This window comes from Drosophila elegans, unplaced genomic scaffold, assembly GCF_018152505.1.
Source record: "Drosophila elegans isolate 14027-0461.03 unplaced genomic scaffold, ASM1815250v1 contig_208, whole genome shotgun sequence".
Classification (NCBI taxonomy): Eukaryota; Metazoa; Arthropoda; class Insecta; order Diptera; family Drosophilidae; genus Drosophila; species Drosophila elegans.
This window is the reverse complement of record NW_024545578.1, coordinates 27,112,859-27,125,192: the sequence shown is the minus strand read 5'-3', so window position 1 is coordinate 27,125,192 and position 12,334 is coordinate 27,112,859. Positions and strand designations below refer to the sequence as shown.

At 38.2% G+C, this 12,334-nt stretch overlaps 1 protein-coding gene and 1 long non-coding RNA gene across 9 annotated transcripts in view; one reads left to right on the top strand and one right to left on the bottom strand.

The window, feature by feature from the left end:
* The window catches only part of LOC108150545 (acetylcholine receptor subunit alpha-like), a 688,503-nt gene that overhangs the window by 319,653 nt on the left and 356,516 nt on the right, over nucleotides 1–12,334 (bottom strand). The gene's annotated exons all lie outside the window — the stretch shown is intronic.
* On the top strand, nucleotides 9,873–11,189 carry LOC108134982. Of its 2 annotated transcripts, XR_001773869.1 has the most exons (4): nucleotides 9,873–9,955; nucleotides 10,095–10,290; nucleotides 10,432–10,688; nucleotides 10,745–11,189. It is a non-coding gene; the product is annotated as an uncharacterized LOC108134982 (long non-coding RNA). The 2 variants fall into 2 exon arrangements; XR_005977291.1 differs by having other exon boundaries at nucleotides 9,890–10,290.

Genomic DNA, 12,334 nt, shown 5'->3' with positions numbered 1-12,334 from the left:
AGAAATATAATCCTCCAAACTCTCGTTATATCCCTGCCGTCGTTCCATTAACTCTTTTATGGTGACATAGTCGTTCTCCGATGTCGAAAAGGCTCTGGTCATCGCTCGGGTTAACGAGTGGTACCCAAAATAATGGTCGTCCGCTTTGTCTTCAAGCATTTGCCAATACCATTTACTGGCGGAGCCAGTGAGTAAACAGTGAAATTCTCGGAATACCTGTTCATCTGTATACCCATACAGTGCTTTCATGCGATCTACTCGGAAGAGGAAACTTTCTATTGACATCCCTCGGCTGGTCCCATCAAATTTAAGATTCCACTTGTCCAATCTAACGTTCTGGTTCTCTGTTGGTCGGTGCTCAGCTCCCGATATCTCCCATGCACTGTTGCAGTTTCGTCTGCCAGAGTCATTCTGATTATGTTGGTCCATGGAATTAAGTTCTGGCGGCGGTGCTGACCCCGAAACTCCTGTTTCGGCGTTAAGTTGACGCTCACCGCGGCTCGACGGTGCCGGCCGAGAAGTGCTGCTTTGTGCAGGCGTGTCTCCGGTTGTTTGTGAATTACCTGATTGTGATTCACTCATTTCTGCCACTTTTGTTTGCAGATTAATTATCTGGGTGTTTAATTCCGTAATCTGGGTTGCGACTGTAGCCCTTAACTCGTTGCCTTGCATGATCAACGCAGACATCATTCGCTCCAGCCTGCTTTCTGATTCCGACTGTCGTGACCGTGCTCCTGTATTGGGTAGCACGCTGGACCTTCCTTGTGGCGGTCCTAAGTAGTAGTTTTCACCCCCTACAGCTCCTGTCGACTCCTCCATGGTGGAACTGTGGTAATCTGCCAGGCTTCCTAAATTATCTAGCTTGCTGCCAAAGCTGACCGACTGTTCCTGTGCCTGTTGATCGCTAGTTGTCACGGTTTGTCTGGCTCTCCAGGCCTGTCTTGCGGCTAAGGTTGAAGCCCTTGCAGTCCTAGTAGGCGGTATTGTCAACGTTACCTTTTTCCTCTTCCCTGCCATTTACTGACCTATCTTCTTATTTCAAGGTTTTGGCTCGTGCCGAAGTAATTAAATAATAAGTAAACAATAACCAACCTTGATAGTGGCACACGCCTGCCACACTTTTTTTTGTTAAATCAGAAAAATATAAAAATTAAAAATAATTGAGGTAAATCTTCAAATTACCAACTTGAATGACGACGACAAAGACACTTGAGCCAAGACGCGACTCAAAAAAACTGGACAAATGTGTTTTCGTTCACTTTTTTTAACGCTGCTTGATTGTTTTTGCATACAACAGCAGTTTTATTTGACAATTGTATTATGAAGAGAATACAGAAATTTTTAAATCGGGTTCACTGGCATTGGAAGTTGTTTATGGGTCAAGAAACCGTCCGAAATTAAGCCCCCAAGAAGTTATTAAAAAGGTCCCTAAATAAGTGAATTTTATGATAGGATTCAACTGGTCTCCACCGGAGACACCAGTTCCATTCATGTCCTTCTGACCTCTTCCCAGGACTACAGCCTCCACCGGAGTGCTGATTCCCCGTAGAAGGAACTGTCCGAAACCCCCTCCCTCCCAGTCGTCGGAAACAGGTAGACTCGCTCACAGACAGACGACTAGAGCTTTATTTGAGACAGACGAAAGAAATTGCCTCCCTGTTTCCTCTCTCTCTGGACTCGAACCTCTCGAGCGACCTGGTTCATGCCTAGTACAAGCGGATAGCGTCGGCCAGAGAGATAGATTCCGTCCTCCCGCCCTTGTATTGTTGGAATCCGTACAGACTCGAACCTCTCGAGCGACCTGGTTCTTGCCTGGTTCAAACGGATAGCGTCGGTTTGTACGGATTTGGTCTGTTCGCCCCCTCCCCTCTCTTGGTCAATCGGTTTCCTCTGGACTCGAACCTCTCGAGCGACCGGGTCCTTGCCTGATTCAAGCGGATAGCGTCGGCCAGAGAAAACCCAAAAAAAATTTAAGTTTGTTCCCTAAAAATGCTATGTCGGTCTTGCACGTGATTTGATAATATTATATAAGGACTATAAAATTTTCAGTTACAACGCATTAAATTTTTCTATTAATAAAACAAAGACAAATGATTTTACTGGATATTAAAAAGAGTCACAAAGTCGCACGGCTATTCTGAGACAAAGTTCCGATTGAGAGGCCTTCTCAATTCGGAATGTCGCTGAAGTTGGGGACTTTATATGTACAAAAAAACAATTAAATTAACTATACCTGCGGAGAGGAATTTTAGGTGTCGACACAAACTATTTTTGATCTTTGTTCGGAAAAATTGAACATTATGTATAGCATGTAATTTTTCAGATATGCCCTACATCCGGTATTCCGATTTTTGAAATCGTAACCTTTTAATACGTAAAACAAAAAAAAATCTTCAGATGTTAAAAGTCCTAGCTCTAAGGATGCGAAGAAGCCTTCGTTGGGCGCCAATTCTGTTACGTCGGTGTATTAGTGCCCAGTCCATAGGACTTGGGCCGAGGGAGTTGCGTCCTGAGTAGGCACGCTGGTTGCCGGCTAAGCTCGCCAGATGGGGTGGGTTCTTTGGAAACCGCTCCCTCCCCTACATAACGAGAATAAATTTATCGTGCCTTAGGAAAAATATAGAGATCGTTCAGTTCGTTTTGTCATTTGTCGTCGCTGCCCACAAGCTTCTCAAGTAGCTAGTTCGAGGGCTTGACCGAATTTCGATCGGCAGCGTGTGGCTGTTTTACCCTGCCCCTTCATACGTCCCGTATGCCGATGGATCGCCGCCGGCCACTGCAATGCGATCCCCTAGTGTCAATGTTGTCAGTCGAAAGTTATGTTATTGTTCTTAACCCGAGTTTTTCCATTTGCGCCAGCTCCCCCTTTTATAAACGTTTACCAAGACATTATTGAGTTCTGCTTCATATTACAATTTATTAAAAAAGATTTTTATTTAAAAAGGTGCACATTTAATTGACAAATATAAGAGTAAATTGGGGTGCCAAATTAATTGAATTGAGAAATATTCGGTATATAGTGTATGTAATATTTGTATTAACGTATAAAAAGAAACATTAAGCATGAATATATATATTTAAGAATAATATTTTGGGCTAATTTATAAAAATGATAATATGAATCTTACAGGACGTTTAATGTATGAAGACTATATATATGTATATCTAAATGTTTAAATTGCACAAAGATCTAGGTATATACGCATATGTGTAAATATATATATATAAAAAGTTTGCTTGACAGTAAGTCAAACACAACTCACTTACCCCTTTTTATTTCCATCGACGAGAGCTCTCATTGTGGTATTCTGGGTTTGGAAAATTAATTATACACATATGCATAAATATATTTATATTAGTGCAATTCTCTTAGCATTATTAATAAGGTGTTGGATTAATTTATATAAAAAAAATTATGTTAATTGTCATTTCTTGGGCAATTGCGCGATGTTGGTCTTATTTCACGAACAGAGAAAAAAGTTATTCGCTTTATGGCGCTACGAATTGCGAGTAAGAGAAGAGTGAAAAACGGCACTCGCGACGGTTGACGGTAACACTTCTAGCTGAGGTTTCTTCTGTTGGTTCCAATTACAAATCAAAACTTTGGTCTTTTTCTTGTATTTAATTGCTGGTCCATTATGGATGGGTATTGTTTATTGTTTTGTCGAAAATTGAAATAATAATAATAATGATGTAGTTTTTATCTTTGCACGGGCTGATATATTAGTGCTGGCTCCTTTCTGGCCAATTGGCGGCGACAGCCATGATTTTCTCCAGCTCGTGTCCGTGGTCCCGACGTCTCTGTACAGATCGCTTGTAGATCCGGAGGAAGCTCAGAATCAACATAAAGATCAAGAGTCTAGTAATGAGGCACAAAACATTGTAGACTTTGGTTATGTCCTCCTTGTGGTCTACAATTTCAACGTTGTTCACCACGTTTGCCGTGTTGTCGGATGCTTTCGAGGTTGTAGATCCCATGATATATAAGTTATATTTCTATCGGGTTCTAAATTCGATCACTCGGATAGGTCCTCCGCGATTACTGTTTTTGCCAGTAGTGGACCTAACGCGGTTCCGCGGTCATTTCTTGTCTGATTCGCACTTATCTTGGACTCCGACTGCTCGATTCGCAATGATCTTTTTTACTCTGCCTTTGAACCTGAGGTGGGGCTCTTTTATACCGGTGGTTTTGCTTCCGGGTCATCTAAGTGTTCCCACTTAGGTACAGAATTTCCCCTTTTTCGGGCTTACTGTCCCACTTCTGGGTTCTGCTAGGTTTCATATTAATTGCTGCATACACCTATTGTCAGTTGCATTTTCGTATGAATTGCTTACTCTGACCAATTCGTTGCTGGTTACTGTATTGACCAACTTCGGTGTTTCGCCACCTGCAGTTCACAGTGTCTTCTGTCTCTGGTTACGGTATCTATTTCTTTCTGGTTTTATTTCTTACCCCGCTCCCGTAACAGTCGGAGATGTCTGCTTCACTGCGTTGCAAACTTCTGACTGAAATTATAATACCCTCCGCCAGGGAAATGCCGGCCTGACCGACAGCGCCCACTGCGCAGCATAGGACTAAGCTAAAACTAAGAATATATAGGCATCTCACTCGAGAGAAGACCGCAACTTTATTAAGTTTAAAAATTAAAGATTATTTGAAAAATCTCGACCAGCGCGTTGTGAACTATTGAAAATACACGGAACCTTTATTGCCATCTTAATACTGGGAATCCACATCCAAAAAACTATAAATAGGTGACCAAATCTTCATAAGTTATATTCCTTAAATCATTATGGTTTGTTTTGGCTGGCTCAAGGTCTGGGTATTTATATTGCCTATTTTTCTTTGTTGAAAAAACACTTTCTTCTCATTTCTTCAATATATTTCAAACCCCTTCGGGGTTCGTAACTGTAAGCATTAACTTTAATATTCACTTAATGGATACACAACCACCGTTTTTTCCACTGCGGAGTTATAAACTAATTTCTAAATTTATTTTGGTCAAGTAAATGTCTGTACATGTATGCCACCCTTTCTGTGTCTGTTTAGGGTTTTCGGGACTGAAAAGAACGCCCAGATAATGACACGTCTTCATTTGCTGAGTTATAATTTCAAACTGTTTTTATTTCATAAAGTTTCTTTGCAAGTAACATTGTTTACCCTGAGCGGGAGAACTATATTTTGACTGTCGCACGAGTCCTTTGTGCAGTGTGGGAAACGTTAAGTGGTAGGTAAGTAGAGGCTCAAGTGACCTGCACTTATGATTACAAGTGCTAACAACACATAAGGCATGGTTTAGGTAACAGATCGTAAATTATGGCTCGAGAACGATTGACATGTACAGAGCTCATAAAATCTTATAATCGGTATTATTATTTTTTTTTTTTATAATATCCCACGGAGTGACTTGCTTTTCCCTAATTTGGGAAAACATTCTGCGGTGCGATAAGAGAGATCAGTACTACCCTAATATAACTTATAGGCAAAGACGTTCTATGACCGCTCGCAGGAAGTCATTTAACATGGTATGTGTGAATAAATTTTATTTGACTCAAGTGGCTGCTATGTTGAGCTCATATACTTAAATTTATACGTGCGCATGTTTGAACAGGAACCAACTTTTTCCATCTGGAATAAAATTTTTTTTTATCAAAAGATTTGAGGTCGCCACGCCGTCGTTTTTCTGATCTTCAAAAAATCTCATTCTTCCATCTCATCATCACTCTCATCGTCGGTAGAGACATTCCAATTAAAATTAACAATCCTCTCAAGGTCTTCTTTTAGCAGGCCCTTTACTTTTGATTCCATATCTACAGATGTATGTACAAATTTCTTACAACTTTTATATACTCGATTGCCTAATGTTGCATACAAGCAACATTTAATTTTGCAAATAACTCACCTGGTTATTGTGTAAAATTTATCAAATTAAACTTTTACACAATAAATATAAATCATTTATGTACACTTTTTGATTTGTACTTTTTCATTTTGTACAATTATTTTTAATGTAAAATCCCAAATTGAATGCGTCCGCAAATTACACAACAATCTTCTTAATGAAGCACGTGTAATCTGTTCAATGCAAATTTCCTAAATGATCTTCAAATGCACTTTTTTTATCTAACTTGTAAAGCTTATATTAGTGCAGCGTTATGACTAAGAATGAGAATAAAAACAAAAGGCGCGCTTACATCTAGACCCCAAACATAAGAAGTTGCCCACAGGCAACGTTGGTCCCGTTTTTTTTTCTGAGTGTGTTTTAAAGTATAGTCTAGTGTGCGTGGTAGTATTGTCTATGTGGAGCATTTCGAGAGTAAGCCGCTTGTTGTAATTGTTTTCTTGTGGTTATATGCTTACCCACGCAAAGTCTGGCGCATGTCTTGTGTCCGCACAGTGGGCAGCAAGAGCCGTTTTTTGTATTGAACTATTCGTTTTATGTCTGATTTTTGTCCTGGTAGTCTCGTCTTTAGTTTTGACATGTCGTGCCAATATATACAATCTAACACGGTTTCACAGCAACACGGAAGCTCCCAAGCTGATCATGCATAACCGACTAAAATAATGCAAGACCAGCGACACCTACGGATGTTCCCAAGCTTCGGTCCTCGCAATCAACGCAATGCACTCTGATGCAGCGGCGGCTACCCAGACCATGCATGGGCAGCCGGGTCAGCACTTCTAGGGCATAGGGCTAGCTTTCGTTATAAGAATTATTGTACTTAGCAGTTAGTTGAATTTTGGAAATAAACCGTGACGGTCAAACCTCGCAATTACCAAGTCTTCTCATTCGTACAGTATAGTGCGTCTTAAAATAAATCCTTAAACAGGACTTATAATTAATTTACATACTTTGTTACACTTTCCGTAACCATCCCCAGCGCATGGGATTAATAAATAAATTACATTGTTTTTGTCAAGTATCGGTATTTTAGTTTCAGTGTTGCTGAAAAATTGTTTATTTTTCGATTTTGTTCTGTGAGCTATTGTAATTAAACAAAGCATTATGAGCCGAGGCTAAGCATGATTACACGCTTTTAAATCGTGCTACGATTCACAGAAGTATTGGACTTACGTTTCTTAATCGCCTCTTAATATCCTTCCTTTTACGCTTTATTCCTTATACGCTTTAATATTGAATTTATAAATTTTTGACCAGCTCTTACTGTAGTTCCAATATATAAATTTAATCATGTCAGCTTGGTTGCCGTAAGTGATTGCCTCACATATATGGATTGTTTCCTTATAATTGAATGCTTGCATTGAGACTAATTATAATTATCATGACTTTCTTGTAGCGCTTAAGAATTCTCTTGACAGATTTGTTTTAACCAAGGTACGGGGTCCCTACAAGTTTCCATGGTACTAAGGATTTAAGGAATACGCTTAATAAAAAGATTTATTTTTAATTTCTCCTTGTCAAGACGTGTTTTTGTTTACATTGAGAAAGATTTATGCTGTGCTAAAACTTATTTATTTAAAAACTTTAATTACCGCTTGTGCTGCCAGTATTTATCTGTATCTACTGGATTACCCCACCTAATATACCTTTTATGAAACTTATTCTTTATTTTTTTATTTTTTTTGATGTTTATAGTGTACCATGTAAGCATAAAGGGACCCCGTACTCTAATTTTTTGTTGTTAACTCTAGTGCTAATATTGCCAACGTTGAGCCTGCTTCAAGCTGGGAAAGCCAACTAGTTTTAATAACATTCCAGAAATTTTGTAACATTGGGTTTTTAATATATCTGATGAGGGTATTTCTGAAGCCATATCTCACTTTGATTATTCCACAAAGTCTGACATTGTTAAAGTGTCTTCACTCCTTTCATTAAAATTGCTATTCTACTCTATTTCAACCTCTTAAAATTCTCTTTTCTTTATTACCATCTCAGGGTATGTTTATATCTAGATGGAAAATTGCTAAAATTCTACCGGTACATAAAAGCGGAAGCAAATCCGAGGTTTCCAATAACAGCTCTATTGCTAAAATATGCAATGCAAAGCTGTTCGAGAGAATTATAGTTAAAAAAATTATTCTTCCTTCCCTAATCAGCATGGGTTCATGCCTGGTCGTTCTACGACCCCAGACTTAGCTATTTTCTACAAACATTGCATACAAGCTTTTGAGCTCCATTCGCAGGTGGGCACAGGTAGATTTTGCTTAGGCCTTTGAGAAGGTTTGTCTCTCTGCTTTACTTGCAAAGCTTTCCAGGCCTGGTATGCACTCTACATTTTGTAAGGGGATCTCATCATACCTGGTAAATGGAACCAATCATGTGAAAGTCAGTGGGTTTGCTTCTTACTCCTTTAAAACACCTTCCGGCCTTCCCAAGGTAGTTATCTTGTCCCATTTTTTCTTATTTTCAATAATTGTTACTGCATTCAATCTACAGAATATCTTCTTTATGCGGATGACCTTAAAATATACATGTAGGTGAATTTTAAACGACAGTTATTTGCTACAGTCTGACTTGAACAAAATCAGTTTATGGTGTAGTCAGAAAAATTGCTTCTTAATTTAAATAAATGTTATGTTGTTCGCTATAGCAAGCGTATCTTTACAATTCTTTCATACATTATTGACAATCATCTCTACGCTGAGTGAGACCATGGATCTGGTGGTCCCTTTTGGTAGTAAATTTCTGTTTATTCTTCCAAAGGCGTATGCAATGTTTGAAATTGTCAAGCGAAATACCGTGCTATTAACAGTCCCATACTCGAAACTTTCTGTGTATTCAACATTTGTGCGTTCCATCTTTTATTTGGAATCCTACAGGCACTATTAATATTAAATGATATTTTAAATGGTTGAACTAACAGGCCATCCCTGGTAAATTCAATCAATTTTAATGTCCCAGCCAGAAGTCTCCGTGCTTTGGTCTCTTTAATGAGAGTGCTGCTAGGACCAATTCTGCGCTGAATGAGCCACATTTAAGGCCTTTACGGTTGTTTAACTCCATGCCAGCGAGCATTCCCTTTTTTTGGGAATCCGAGAAGGCAACCGCTTAGGGAGTATTTTATTTTCAATTCTTAGTTTTAAATTATGTTTTTAACTTGAAGCCAGATAATGATTTAACCCATTGGTGGAATGAACAAACAATTAAATTGTACTTTTTAGATCAAATTTGCTCATTGATGTATCGACCCCGGTGGTATTTCATCGAATGGTATTTTTATACCCATGCAGAGGGTATTATAGTTTCAGTCAGAAGTTTGCAACGCTGTGAAGGAGACATCTCCGTCCTTATAAAGTATATATATATATCAGCATCACTAGGAGAGTCAATCTAGCCATGTCCGTATGTCCGTCTGTCCGTCGGTCAGTCCGTCTGTTCGTCCGTTTTTACGCAAACTAGTCTATCAGTTTTAAATCTATCTGCATGAAACTTTCTCAAAAGTTGTCTTTCTATTGCAGGTAGTCGGAACGTGCCGGATCGAATGCTATAGTCATTCGATATAGCTCCCATAGGAACAATCGCAAAACAAATACAAAAAAAAATTATAACTTTGCTGTTTTTAAATTTTTCTTTTAGTTCTTCGACACATAGTAATGATTAAATATTTCAGAATTACGGTTTAAATTTCATCACAATCGGACGACTATAACATAAAACTCCGATGGGAACACAAAATAAAAAATAGATTTACAAAAAATGTAACTTTTTTATTTTGTAACTTTTTTTTAGAAATTCTTTTTGACTAATAAATAATTTGACAGTTCAGAACTACGCTTATGATTTAATTTAAATCGGAAAACGATATCATATAGCTGCCATAGGAACTATCGATTAATTGAGCTGCAAATCATCACAAATTCTATGTTTTTAAACATATACGCAAGTAAATAATAATTTTTATGTTTTCAAGAAAATTTACTTTTTGCAATAGCGGCAAGCGGATATAAACTTCAATTTGCCGAATCTGATATCAGAAGTTTTTCGAGTTAAAGGTGAGATCGTCACTTTAATTTTACCTCGTCAAGAGGTGCTTTTGTTTGATATCAAAAGTATTTGTTTTGAAACTACAGTCTTAATAATTCTACACCACAAGCAAAAAAATTTTTAACCAACCATCTACAAATTGAACAGCTTGTACTGGAAAAGAAGAGTCTGCGACGTGCTTGGCAAGCCAATAGATCACAATCCTCAAAACAACGTCTTGAGAAAGCCACTCGCACTCTAAACCGATCCCTAAAGAAGGACGCTGAAATGCACAACTACGGTACATCGAAAAACTTTCGCCAACCACTACAAAAAACCGTCTCTCGGATACGAAATTCATCAGGTACATAGCTGGGCTCGCATTGGCGAAGCTAGAACCGAAACTTTTGCTTCACATCTCCGAAGAGTCTTCCAGCCAAACACTACAACTGGTCTTTTTCGTCTACCACAAATTGAATCTGAAAATAATTCCTTACCATCTCAGTTTCAGCCAAATAAGATCGCGAAAATCATCGGGAAACTGAAACCGGCTCCGGAGTAAGGTGCAACACAACAAAATCTGACGACTACATTATCGAAGCTGGAGTCCCGGGCTCTGTTCGTCCTATATACATCGGGTATTCCTACGAACGAGCAGCTAACATCATCTACATTCGCTGACGACACTGCAATCCTAAGTCGCTCTTCGTGCCCAATCCAAGAAACATCACAACCAGCCAATTACCTCATCATAGTAGAGAGGTAACTATCTGACTGGCGTTATAAAATAAATGAACAAAAATGTAAACACGTTGCAGATTCCCCAAGTCAACGAAGTAATGTATCTCGGCGTTCACCTCGATAGAAACTACATCTAAACTAAAAGTCAGCAGCTTTACTGGATCTTAAACGCCCGATCGCCCCTGCGTCTAGACAACAAGCTCCTGCTGAACAACTCCACTCTTAAGCCTATGTGGACATATGGTTTCCAGCTTTGGCGGAACGCGAGCAGCTGCAACATAGACTTCATTCAGCGCACACAATCAAAAATCCTGAGATCTATCACTGGGGCACAATGGAGCCCGCCTACAACGCAACGACCTCCCAACCGTGCAATAATTTTAAGGGCCCCATCACTCGGTGTTATACGACTGTTAGTTTATTACCATTAGATTTGATACACTGATTAATAGTATTCGAAAGGAAAAAGTTTAATTAATAAATAGCGAAGCATAAAAAGAAACTAAATTTTATACCCTTGCAGAGGGTATTATAATTTCAGTCAGAAGTTTGGAACGCAGTGAAGGAGACATCTCCGACCCTATAAAGTACATATATTCTTGATCACCTATCACTAGGCGAGCCGAACTAGCCATGTCCGTTTGTCCGTCCGTCTGTCCGTCCGTTTCTACACAAACTAGTCTCTCAGTTTTAAAGCTATCTGCATGAAACTTTCCCAAAATTTGTCTTTCTATTGCAGGTTGTATATAAGTCGGAACGAGCCGGATCGGACGACTATATCATATAGCTCCCATAGGAACAATTGGAAAAAATACAAAAAAATTATAACTTTGCTGTTTTTAAATTGTTCTATTAGTTCTTCGACATATAGTAATGGTTAAATATTTCAGAATTACGTTTTAAATTTCATTAAAATCGGACGACTATATCATATAGCTCCCATAGGAACAATCAGAAAAAAAAATACAAAAAAAAATTATAACTTTGCTGTTTTTTAATTGTTCTATTAGTTCTTCGACTTATAGTAATGGTTAAATATTTCAGAATTACGTTTTAAATTTCATTAAAATCGGACGACTATATCATATAGCTCCCATAGAAATAATAAAAATATATAAAATAACTATCTAATAATTGAGCTGTAAATCATCATTGCTTCAATGCTTTTAGACATATACGCAAGTAAATCATAATTTTAATATTTTTAAAAATATTTAATTCTTGCAAAAGCTGCGAGGGTATATGAACTTCGACTTGCCGAAGTTTTCTTCCTTTCTTGTTTATTATCAACTTGGCTTTGCATAGATTTCTGATCATTCAAGTAAGCATAAAACCCTAAATAAAAAGAGCTGAACTACTCCCATTTTTAAGGATAAATGTCTTATACATCAAAAGTTTCGTAATCTCAAAAGCTCAAAAAGAAATCCATACATGCGTTTTCAAAAAAAACATCGCTAAAGTGTGAACACAAAAACATATTTTTGGCTATAGTTCCATAATTATATTACTTGAAGGAAATATATTAATGTAACGTAAATAGCGCTTGAAAATACATTTTTAACGATATATAGTTCATAACCAAATCTTTAGTCTAGCCTTTGATCAGTTTTCCCGCTTAGCTAGCGGGTTTTCCAAAAAGTGGTAGACCAAAAGCTTTTCAGCGTGAG